The sequence below is a fragment of the Salvia miltiorrhiza genome, chromosome 7 (assembly GCF_028751815.1).
Source record: "Salvia miltiorrhiza cultivar Shanhuang (shh) chromosome 7, IMPLAD_Smil_shh, whole genome shotgun sequence".
In the NCBI taxonomy this organism is placed as follows: Eukaryota; Viridiplantae; Streptophyta; class Magnoliopsida; order Lamiales; family Lamiaceae; genus Salvia; species Salvia miltiorrhiza.
This window is the reverse complement of record NC_080393.1, coordinates 46,301,870-46,314,457: the sequence shown is the minus strand read 5'-3', so window position 1 is coordinate 46,314,457 and position 12,588 is coordinate 46,301,870. Positions and strand designations below refer to the sequence as shown.

The window sequence follows — 12,588 nt, the reverse complement described above, 5'->3', positions numbered from 1 at the left end:
CAACCTGCAGGGTTTAGCGCAATAAACATTATTGAGCTCCTTAAGGGGATGTCATTATCCTATACGGATACGAGTACCAATACAGATAATCAGATATCATATATTAACCGCTATCACCCAAGATACAGAGTACTCAAGTTACTATATAACTCTTGCTCATAGTAAGTCAAAGTGATAGACGAATCAATATATATATATCTGACATCTTATTAGTATTAAGATCTTATAAGTCACCGAGATCTCTAATTCTTCACTTAAGTCAGATAGAAGAATATATCTCACTGTGGTCCTATCAATACGTATTACGTACCAGTATAAATAAGGAGTCAAGACAAACTACTTCCATCTATACCGCAACCTAAACTAATAACTTGTCCTAGAGTTATTTCGGTTGTGATCATATTATATCTCTTAAGGTTAATCCAATTATATGGTCTTCTGTGATCTACAACACACCATATAATCTACTTATATAGAGATAAAGAACATACATATGCAATCATGAACCCAATCAGATAGGAGATTAAATAGTGAAAACAGGAATCATTGTATACAAGCATAAAACGTTCTTACTTTCAGTATACAAATCCAACAATCTCCCACTTATACTAAAGCAAAACTTTTAGTATACAATGTGTCTAAATACTAGCTATTACAACATCCACTTCACTCTTTACTTCTTCTCCCACTTATACTGAAAGTTTTTCTCTAAGTGGGTGGCATCAACCGCAGCCCCATCCCTCGAGCATGCTTCTCGTAGGCCTTTTGCGGTAAGCTCTTCGTGAAAGGATCAGCTAAGTTCTCCAAAGTGTTAATCTTCTCAACTAGCACATCTCCTCTACTTACGATTTCTCGTATGATGTGGTACTTTCTCTCTATGTGTTTGGTCGCCTTGTGGCTCCTGGGTTCCTTAGAATTTGCCACTGCACCCGAGTTATCACAATAAATTATGATACTCTTAGGCAAATTAGGTACCACTCCTAGATCCAAGAGGTAGTTCCGGAACCATACAGCCTCTTTAGCGGCTTCGGAAGCAGCTACATACTCGGCTTCCATGGTGGAGTCTGCAATGCACTTCTGCTTTGCACTCCGCCATGATACGGCTCCACCTCCTAAGGTAAACACATATCCAGAGGTAGATCTCTTCTCATCCCGGTCAGCCTGGAAATCCAAATCGGTGTAACCCAAAGGAGATAGACTGTCTGACTGGTAAACTAGCCTATAATCTCGAGTCCTTTTCAGGTACTTGAGAATATGCTTTACCGCAGTCCAGTGTCCTGGTCCAGGGTTCGACTGATATCCTGCAACCATGCCAACGACATAGCAAATATCAGGTCTCGTGCAGAGCATTGCATACATGAGGCTACCTACGGCGGAAGCATAGGGTATTTTCCTCATGTCCTCAACCTCACTAGGCGTTTTAGGACACATGTCCTTAGACAGAGGAATGCCATGTCTAAAAGGTAGCAAGCCTTTCTTGGCATTTTGCATGCTAAAACGAGCAATCACAGTATCAATGTAGGTCGCTTGAGATAAGCTCAACATCCTTTTCTAGCGATCACGGACAACCTTGATCCCCAGGATGTACGCTGCATCTCCTAAGTCCTTCATTTGAAACTGTTCGGATAACCACTTCTTTATGTCCGATAATAGCTCAACATTGTTGCTAATGAGGAGGATATCATCTAGATAAAGTGCAAGGAAAACCACGTCGCCTTCGGCATCTAAACGGTACACGCAACTCTCGTTTTCACAGCGAGTAAATCCATAGGATTTAATCACCTCGTCAAAATGCTTGTTCCATGACCTCGAAGCTTGCTTAAGTCCATAAATGGACTTCTTCAACTTCCAAACAAGATGCTCTTCGCCCTTCTTCACAAACCCTTCGGGTTGCTGCATATAGATGTCCCTTCCTTCTTCAAGGAAACCGTTTAGAAAAGCGGTTTTGACATCCATTTGCCAAATCTCAAGGTTCATGTGGGCTGCTATGGCAAGGAGTATTCGGATAGACTTAAGCATGGCAACCGGCGAAAAAGTTTCATCATAATCTATACCCTGTTCCTGGGTATAGCCTTTTGCCACCAGTCTAGCCTTAAAAGCTGCGACGTCGCCATCCGAATCTCGCTTTCTCTTGTATACCCACCTACTACCTATAGCTTCAAAGCCATCAGGTAGTTCCGTTTTCTTGTATACACCCATAGCAGTCATGGATTCTATTTGAGAAACCATGGCGTCGTACCAAGAATCTGCATCTAGATCTTTCATCGCTTGTCTATAGTTATCAGGGTCGACATCCTTTTGTTCATCAACAGGAAGAAGATCCGAAGATTCTCCCAAGAACATAAATCGATCGGGTTGAACTACAACCTTCCCACTACGACGAAGCGGTGGTGGTACAGCTGTGATAATGGTTTGTGCAGTATCCTGTGGTGCATTCACTTGCGCACTTGGCTGGGGTGATGGAATCGCCTGTCCATTGCCTTCGATTTCTTGAAGAACAATCTCGGACTTAGACTTGTGCTTATCTATATAATCCTGTTCCAAGAATCGTGCGTTGGTGCTAACAACCACTTTCTGATCCTTAGGATTATAAAAATAACCACCTTTCGTTCCCTTAGGATATCCTATAAACAGCATTAATTCGCATCTAGGTTCCAATTTCTTCGCTTCCTTGTCCAGCACGTATGCAGGACAACCGCATACCTTGATATAGCTCAAGCTGGGCTGGCGCCCTGACCATAACTCGATAGGAGTTTTAGGAACCGATTTGGAAGGTACTAGATTGAGCAAGTAAACCGCTATTTCCAAGGCATATCCCCAGAACGAAATAGGCAATGATGCATAACTCATCATTGATCGTACCATTTCCAAAAGAGTTCTGTTTCTTCTCTCCGCTACACCGTTCTGTTGGGGTGTACCCGGTGCAGTCAATTGAGATGTAATCCCAAAATCTGACAAGTATTGCAAAAATTCGTTTCCGAGGTATTCGCCTCCGCGATCAGACCGCAATGACTTGATAGATTTACCCGTTCTCTTCTCCACTTCTGCCTTGAATTCTTTGAATTTCTCAAAGCATTCAGACTTGCGTTGAAGTAGGTAAATATACCCAAATCTTGAGTAATCGTCAATGAAAGTGACGAAATACTCATACCCTCTACGAGCTTTTGTGGACATCGGTCCACACAAGTCAGAGTGAACCAATTCTAACACATGTTTCCCTTGGCCTTGAAAGGCTTTGCCCTCATCTTTCCTTCTATACAGGATTCACAGGTTCTAAATGGAACAGCTTGAAAGTCTTTCAAGACTCCATTTGAAACGAGCCTTTGGATCCTGTTTAGATCGATGTGGCCTAACCTTAGGTGCCACACATGCGTATATTGTTCATGAGAATAATACTTCCTCTTATTCGGATTAGGACAGATTTGTGATGTAGAAGCAACATGGACAGAATTTTTAATTGGACATGTAATAGTATAGAGAGAGTTGTTCAAAATTCCAGAACAAATAGTCATGTTATTTTTCATGATAGAGACGCCTCTATCAAAAGTAACAGAATATCCATCCAAAAACAATTTTGAAACAGAAATTATGTTCCGCCGAAAATTCGGCACATATAAAATATCTCTCAAAACTAAAATGTCATCACCAAAATATAAAGATAAATCTCCAATAGCAACAGCTGCGACCTTCGACGCATTGCCCATGGAGATGGTGATCTCATCACTTTCCAGCTCCCTTGTCGGCTTGAAGCCCTACAAGGTGTAACAAACATGATCAGTTGCCCCCGTATCCACTACCCATGAATGAGTAGAAAACGAAGCTAAACATGTCTCAGTTACTAAAACTTGTGACGTACCTTGTCCCTTTGCCTTGAGCATCGGACAATCTTTCTTCCAATGCCCAGTCTTGCCGCACTTGAAGCACTTCCCTTTTCCCGTTGGCTTCTTCACGCCGCCGCTAGGGCCGTCCACTTTGGCTTTGCCACTCCCACTAGCTTCGTTGTCATTCTTGCCTTTTGGACCCTTCCACTTCTTTTTCCCGCCTTTCGACGAAGAAGTAGATCCCTTGGCAGCGACAAGAACCTCTTTCCCTTTTCGCGTGCCCATGACTCCCTCCGCCGTAACTAGAGCATTCAACAACTCATTGAGAGTACAGTTGGCCTTGCTCATAACGATGTTGAGACGGAAGTTCTCATAGGATTTGGGGAGAGTGTTGAGGATGATATCGACTTTGGCTTCGCCTTCGATACCCTCTCCTAGCAGATCAAGCCTGTCAAACAAATTTATCATATGCATGACATGATCGTGCACAGAACTGCCCTCGCTCATAACACATGCTAAGATTTCTCTCATGATGTTAATGCGGGCAGATCTTTCGGACTCCCCATAAACCTCAGAGAGATTTAACATGATCGTAGTCGCATCGTCCATGCCCTGATGCTGGAGTTGCAAAGTTTGCGACATAGTCATCATAATATAGCACTTGGCCATATTATTCAACTTGTGCCACCTCCTATGCGCCTCACGTTCCGCATCAGTTGACTGATCAGTTAAGGCCGCGGGACGTGGAGTGGTAAGCACAAAACTGTGCTCGTCAGCGTCAAGAATATACATTATGTGGCGTTTCCATTCGGTATAGTTAGGACCGGTGAGAGGATTATTTGCTAGAATATTAATAATCGGAGACATAGACATATCTGAAAGTAAACAATTTAAACATGTAAGAACATGAACGCATATAGTTCGTAACAAAAATATTGTAACCTTTTGATAAAACAATATTAATGAAACCTCCAACTGCTCAAAGAATCCCATGTGCAGGCCACGCTGTGTGGACGTTTACACACGAACTCCTCAACCAGACTATTCACCTAGTCATTTAATTTTCATCCATGTCAACTTAACCTTTTGACAAAAGAAATTAATAGTTGGCACCTTAACTAGACCATAACATCATCAAGAAGGGACTCCTCGGGGAGTTGTACATTGTACTTGATATGATATCTAAGCAATGACCACATTTTAACCTTGAAAATTAAATTCTCGAAATTGACATACTCACTCGGACCATGCCGCTTTATATTTAATTTTCTTGGTTATCTTATTCAATTCCATTCTCCAAAGTACTTGTAAAAATTATACAAGTAAGCCACGCTGTGTGGACGTTTACTGCATAACTCCCACTACTTTAATAGATTCAAATATTTTAATAGAAACCTCTTCTGACAAACTTATGAAAAACAAATATGAAGTAAGCCACGCTGTGTGGACGTTTACTCATATTGCTAATCACTTTGTCTAGAGACCGCATGTGGAGGTCTAAAAATAATTTTAAAGAATTAAAATTATTAAAACTGCTTAGTCTTTTTAACTTCAAAAGGTTTGTACATGCTCAAGCACATAATCCTAATCATGCTTTTCTAGAACGCAACATGTAAAACATGCTCGCAGAATTCTAAAACATGCTTAAGAAAACGATAAACCTACTATCATGCTTGTCTAAGCGCAGTTAATAAAGCATATTAACAAGCAGAGACGATCAAAAGCAAGTTAAGAGCACAAGGGATTAACACCATGGCATGCAAAGAACATAATAAAAGAATTAAAATTCTTCGTGACCCATTTGTGGAATCCCAACATCTATTCTATTTTAAAAGAAAAATAAAATAAATAAAACAAGCCCAAAAACTAAACTTTGCCCGAACACATAGGCCCGTCTTTGGAAAAACTAGGGTTTGGGCCCCCTAGGGTTTGGAATTCGCAGCTAGGGACCCTAGCTGCCGCCGCCTCCCTTGCACAGCCGCCCTCCGCCGCACAGCAGCACACCCGACGCTGCAGTAGCTCACCGGCTGCGCACGGCGCTTCCAGCAGCAGCATCAGCCGGCAGCAGCCCTAGGCGGCAGCCCCCTGTGCGAGCAGCAGCTGCCCGGCGCGGCCTCCAGCGCCTGGCTCGGCCTCGGAGATAGCAACAGACGGCGACAGCAACGCAGCAGCGGCTCCAGCGTGCGGCAACAGCAGCGGCAGCAGCGGCAAGCGCGCAGAGCGCGCAGGCGCAGCCCCGGGCGCGCACCACCCCTGCCCACTGCTTCCCGTCGCACACCTCGCCACATCCCGCCTCGCCTCGCCCAGTCCACGTGCAGAACCAGAAGCAACAGCGGCCGTGCGGCGCCGGCCTGGGTGCGCTACGCACGGCGTGCTTGCACCCGCGCGCGCGCTGTCCTTCGGCGCCCGCAGCCCCTCGTGCCCGATTCCGTACTTTTTCTCCTTACACCGTTCATCGTCATTGATTCGTCGTCGTGCTCGTCTCGTTCATCAGTTTTATAGATTTACAACGGAAAAACAAATACAATTGAAATCCTAATCTAACCACGGATTTTCTCATGGTGAAAAATGATTACAACGTCAAACGACGTATCCCACGAATCAACAGATCACGAAGAACAACAGCAGTAAAAACAACGCACATTATTAATCGTACATAAATTAATAATAGAGCCAAGAAATTAATCCTGGGCTCTGATACCAATTGAAGGAATATTAAACTGAATTAACGTTTCGCTTTGCCCGATGATCGTTTCTTGGTTATTATTAATTTATCATACAACGATTAAACCTAACATGCTCCTATGAATTTAACAGCTGCACACAGGTGTTAGGATTTACTTACTTGTGAATTGGATGCACAGATGATTGATGATCGTATCGAACAACTCCAGTTCCAATCTTCTGAACTGTATCCCGCTCAAGTCTCACCGTTGGATGGACAACGAACTGTGAGAAATCCCAAGACAGAAAGCTCCCACGTGTTTCCTGCGTCTCCTCTCAGTTCTCAAACCCTAATAATTATCAGTGTGTATTTCCTGAGAGCTGACAGCTGTATTTTATAATAAAATACAGTGAAGGGGCGCAGATTAGGGTGTGGGGCGTCTTCTGCCTTTCTCTGGACTAGGAGACTTTGGGCCAGTCCAGGGACCAAATACAAGGAATAAAGATGGGCCTCAAATAAATTAATTATCTATGGTCAGCCCAGACCATAATTAATTTATAAATATTAGTTCATTCCACTAGAGAACCAATATTGACTTACCCCTTTATTGCCGGTGATGAGTCGGGGCTTGTATTTAGACTTATTAAATCCTCGTATTTAAAATATCCGACATCCATTAATGAATTAGAGCTCTGACAGCCTAAATTAATTAATCTCTTTGTAATCCTTAAGCAGTACCACTCAAACCTTATTATTGCGCCTGAACTTAATGAACCTGCAGGGTTTAGCGCAATAAACATTATTGAGCTCCTTAAGGGGATGTCATTATCCTATACGGATACGAGTACCAATACAGATAATCAGATATCATATATTAACCGCTATCACCCAAGATACAGAGTACTCAAGTTACTATATAACTCTTGCTCATAGTAAGTCAAAGTGATAGACGAATCAATATATATATCTGACATCTTATTAGTATTAAGATCTTATAAGTCACCGAGATCTCTAATTCTTCACTTAAGTCAGATAGAAGAATATATCTCACTATGGTTCTATCAATACATATGTCATATCCCGGCTTTTAATCACTGATTAAAGGCTTAATTATTAATAATTAGGGTTCGGCATCCATTAATAATAAAACTGGTTTGATTTATCTGATGTGATTTAATTGTTATATATGTGTTTTGATGTGCTTAGTTCTTATTATTATTTGAATCCATTTGAGATTTAAAAGAGTTTTTATAAATGTGGTGCACAAATTTAATTACTGATTTGAGCATATTTATATGAGCCACATGGATTTTAAATTGGGCATGAAATCATAAATTTTCCTTTAAATGGGATATTATTTTTTATTAATCAAGGGATTTCATTTTAATGATTTTATTAAAAGATCTTTTATTTATTAAGGTCACAAGTTTTATTTAACTTGATGGTACCTCTTATCCACAATTTTTTTTTATTTATTTCACATCCACTTGATACCCACATGTTTTAATTAGTTAACCTTATCTCACTTATCCACTTGCATTATTTTATTAGTTTAAGCCCCAAAATATCTACTACTTTAACTTCTTCATTAAGTCTTAACCTTATCCAATGTTTTAGCTTACACTCTAAGCCATTCTTACTCTAATCCATTTTTGTAAAAGTCACAACTTTCTTTCTCTCCTCAAGTCAGGCTACTTTCGATCAAGAAGGGGGTAAGGATTTAATGTTCCTCCTTTCACAAACTGTTTCACCTCATCACCTACTAATGCGTTGGTGATTACTTATTCTGCAGAAACAACAAACTCACAATATACATCCCTCATATCTCAAGGTTTTTCCTATACTGAAAATCTATATTTCTATGTTCCATTTAACATTTTTTTATGATCCATACAAACACATCAAGAGAGCCATAGCACACACACTCATTTTATTTCGGCAAGTATTACAGTTCCAATAGAAATTTTATATATGATTTTGATAAGAAAAAGAACAGAAATGGAAAACCCTAATTTTTCTAATATATGATTTTGGATTTGGGAATTTGGGGGTTGTGCTCCATGTCTTCGTTTGTGTTGAGAGAACAGGGGAAAAGTGGGGAGCAGCCTGGAGGCTGCTCAGGGTCGACGCCGTCGACGGCGACAGCGAGGCGGCAGCCGCCGCCCTTTTCCTTTTTCTGTCGAAAATCGAGAGAGGGAGAGAAAGTTTAGGACTCCAAAAAAAATAGAAAAAAAGTAGAGAAGAGAAAGAAGGGGAGAATTGGAACATACCTTTCCGGCGAGACAAAGATCGGCCTCCACCGCGATTTCAGCCACGACGGACGACGGAGGAGGCGGCCAGGCGGCGGCCGTGCGCTCCCTATGGCGGAGAGGGTAGATGCCCTGTTCCAGACGAGGGGATGGAGAGGAGGCTACCCCGCGCCCTTTTCCGAGCAGAAGCCGAAGGAGAAAGACCAGACGGACGGCGGCCGAGCTCCTTCACGGCGAGGCGGCGGCTGTGGTCTTCAAGGCGGCGCATGCATCGAGTACCGGCGAGGGAGAAATAACAGAGAGAGAGGGACGGATGAAGGAAACAGGGGAGAGAGAGAGGAGGGAGGCGTCTGGCGAGGCGGCGCGCCGGAGGCGGCGCCGCACTCGACCGAGCAGAGAAGCGAGAGGGGCGAGAGAGCCGAGAGGCAGAGAGGGAGAGTGAGGTGCTGATGCTTGTGTGTGTGTGTGTCTTGTGTTTATGTGTGTTAGATTAGGGCTAGGATTAGTTGTGGGCTCAAGCCCTTCTATCTTGTGGGTTGGGCCGAAAATTTAAAAAAAAAGAGAGAGTGGGCCGATTTTATTTTATTTCTGTTGGGCCCATTTTGCCTTTAAATCCTGATGGGTGTTTATCTATTTGATTGGGCCAAAGTTTAATTAATTTTGGGCTGATAATTGATTAATGAAACCAACGAATTTTGGCCTAATTTCTTGTAAAAATGTTTGAATTTTCACTAAATTATTTTAGTGAATTTAAATCTCTTGATTTAAATTTTAATATTGAAAGTTGGGACTATTTATTTTAAATGAAGTCCGTTTTTTTATTTAAATTTATTGATGGACTTTAAAAGAACTATTTTGGGATTAAGCCCTCATTTATTATAATACTTCAAGGCTTATTGAGCATGGATTTTTAAAAGGATTAAAATGATTTATTTAAGTTATTTGTAAATGAATAATGAAATTTCTCATTTGTTGCGTGGTTTTTATCGCTTATGTGAGCATGTGATTTTTTTTTAATGATATTAAGTTAAAGATATTGATTTCTTTTATCTTGTTTGTTATGTGATTCCCGTGAGGTTATGTGACTAGTCAAGATTATGTTGGTTTTTGACTATCTTTAATGGAACGAATTATGGATGCTAGAACCCTAAAACTTTAAAAGATACCCTAGGCACGTAGAATTAGACTTTGTCTTGTGACAATTTCTTCACGAACTTATCGACTCTTCATCAATGAAGGTCCGGACGACAAAAAGTGAAGCCGAAGGATAAGCGACTCCACGTCAGCTTTAAGAACGTTTAAGGTGGGCATTACTTTTACTATACGTATATAGAGATCCCCTGCGTGTCGTAGGCCTCTTATACGAATATATGCATGAGATGATTTTAACTGTTAATTTCAGTTTATTATTATGCTCAAATGATAAATGGCTCTTATGAAATGAAAATGAAAATGTTTATGAAATGAAAATGAAATGTTTATGAAATGATTGACTGCCAAAAATGTTTATGTTTTTATATGTATCCTATCTGTGTTGGTTCGCCAACTTTAAAGGAAATCCAATTGGGATCCTATGCTAGACAAAGGTCGCTAGCTAGGGTTAACGTGTACACTTATGGAGACCGCGAGTCGCTTGCGACCGGTCTTGGCATCCGTGGTAAGGAGGCCTCCTTCCCGGCGCGTGACAGAAATGAACAGATATGGATCATATGAAGGAAAATGATCGGCCGATCGACTTTATGAAAATGATAGAAATGTTTTAGTAAGCGCAGGACTTTCAAGAAAACCCCTGTGTGTTACTGTTATGGCAGTTCAATTTATATATGTATGCATGTTTGTTTTCGGCTTATGCCACTGAGTATTTTTATACTCAGCCCTGCATGTATTTCTAAATGTGCAGGTTGAGCAGGCGATGGAATGGATCGGTGTTGAGCGGATTCCCTTTTGATGGATATGTAATGAAACCTTGAGTATGTATCTCCACATGCATAACTCACACGTTTTTCCGCTGCAAACACTCTGACTTATTTATCGTTTCTACTTGAACTTTTTACTACTTCATTTTGATTAACTTTCATTTATATATATATATATATATATATATATATATATCACTAGTTTGTTGTTATTAATGTTGGTTACTTAACAAATCCCCTTTAATTTTCGTTTCTTATTGTTCACCCAAGTCATAACCCCGGTTAACCCGTCACTGGGATAGGGGGGGCTGTGACAGAATGGTATCAGAGCAGTTCGTTTGCTCTGGCCCTAGAAACCTTATTCTAAAAAGCCAAGTCTAGTTTGATTCACTAGACATACGTGGGATCATACGACACCGCTCAACACTCCATTGCATCGTGCTCAATCAAGGAAAAAGGTAACTGCAGTTTCAACGTTTTAAAGATGTTATTGTTCTAAACTGCTTCATGAAGATGTTTATGTGAAGAGCATGCTATGATGAAATGTTGAATGTTTTGTCTTTCATGGCATATCATTGCAGTTATGATGTTATGATAGAAAGAATGATAGAGAATTGACACATGCTTTCCCCAGAAAACATAGATTGCTATAAGTTGCTTGATCACGATTCTAAAAGAACGTAGACTACTAGATTAGTAGGATATCTCTACAATCTAGATTCTTAAAGTGATGATTAAGAAGAATGAAAGAGGAATGAAAAGATATGTACGTGTTGAAGGAAAAGCACGGAATGATGATACAAGACGAATTCAAGGCAAACGCTGCATCAAGGGTTTGAGCATAATCTTTACGTTCGAATGTTCACACGCGACGAAACATCAAATCGACTTTTACTACACGATAGATTTTAAGAATAGTATGTTTTGCCTGTATATATGTATATATTTGTGTGTATGTTATACGTGGGGGTTTGGGTTCAATAGGACATAGAACTTTAAGTTAAGCTTTTGGTTGCCAGTACGAACTTGAGTACGAACTTGAGTTTTATTATGAATAATTGTCCACGGCTTTCTAAGTTCGGAACTCATGTTTCCCGTGTGACTGGGAAGTGATGATGTTGGACCTGGCAAGTCCACATGATCCAAATCTCAGTAGACGTCTTTTCGGTTGAAAACCCATGTGTTTCAACTATCGGTTGATAAGCCAGATGAGTTCTTACTCTAGGTCATTTTGTTCGACCTTGTAGTTAATCATTTTCTACCATCTGGTCGTTCTTTTGAATCTCTTGAACAGTTTCTCTAACACTTTGCTTGATGTTGTGTTGATTTTGAGTCTTGCAACTCTTGAGTTATCATAATAGATTTCCTTAATCGATAAGACTAACAAGTATTAGTATATTGACCTAGTATACCACCCAACTATAGCTTCGAATAGTTATCTCTCATTGTGTTTAAATTAGTTGAGATTAGTCTTTGTCCTATGAATACTATCGACCCCTCATTGTGATAGAAATTCAGAGTTCAAACTGAGACCGTAATATAGTGTTTGTGTACAAGGACTTAAGTTATTTGGTCTATGATAGTTTTAAGATAGATTCACAGGAAAGTGTTATGTATGTGATAGGTAGTAGGAAATAGGTCGATGACCATTTTGGTCTTTGGAAATAGAATGCCTCGTAGATGAGCCCTAGGAATGAGGTAGGAGCAAAATGAACCGCCGCAAAAGGACGAGGGAACTTATTCTCAAGTGAATCTCGTGTATATAGATTGGATTGGGGAAATCCAATTGATAGTAAGCTTGGGATTAAGGCGATGGACAAGACCCTTGATATTTTCTTTCCTCCATCTTACCGCCAATAATGACTTCTTGTGTCGCATTCCTGTTGACTGAATCTGTAGATTTTGGTGGAAGGCAAAACGACAAGGGATGACTCAAC

General features: G+C 40.7%; 1 long non-coding RNA gene across 1 annotated transcript; it reads right to left on the bottom strand.

Annotated features, from left to right (window-relative positions):
- Nucleotides 1–8,393: 8,393 nt before the first annotated feature.
- On the bottom strand, nt 8,394–9,294 carry LOC130992789 (uncharacterized). Its single transcript, XR_009091399.1, has 2 exons — nt 8,757–9,294; nt 8,394–8,662 (listed from the first exon to the last, which is right to left on the bottom strand). It is a non-coding gene; the product is annotated as an uncharacterized LOC130992789 (long non-coding RNA).
- Between the last annotated feature and the right edge of the window lie 3,294 nt (nt 9,295–12,588).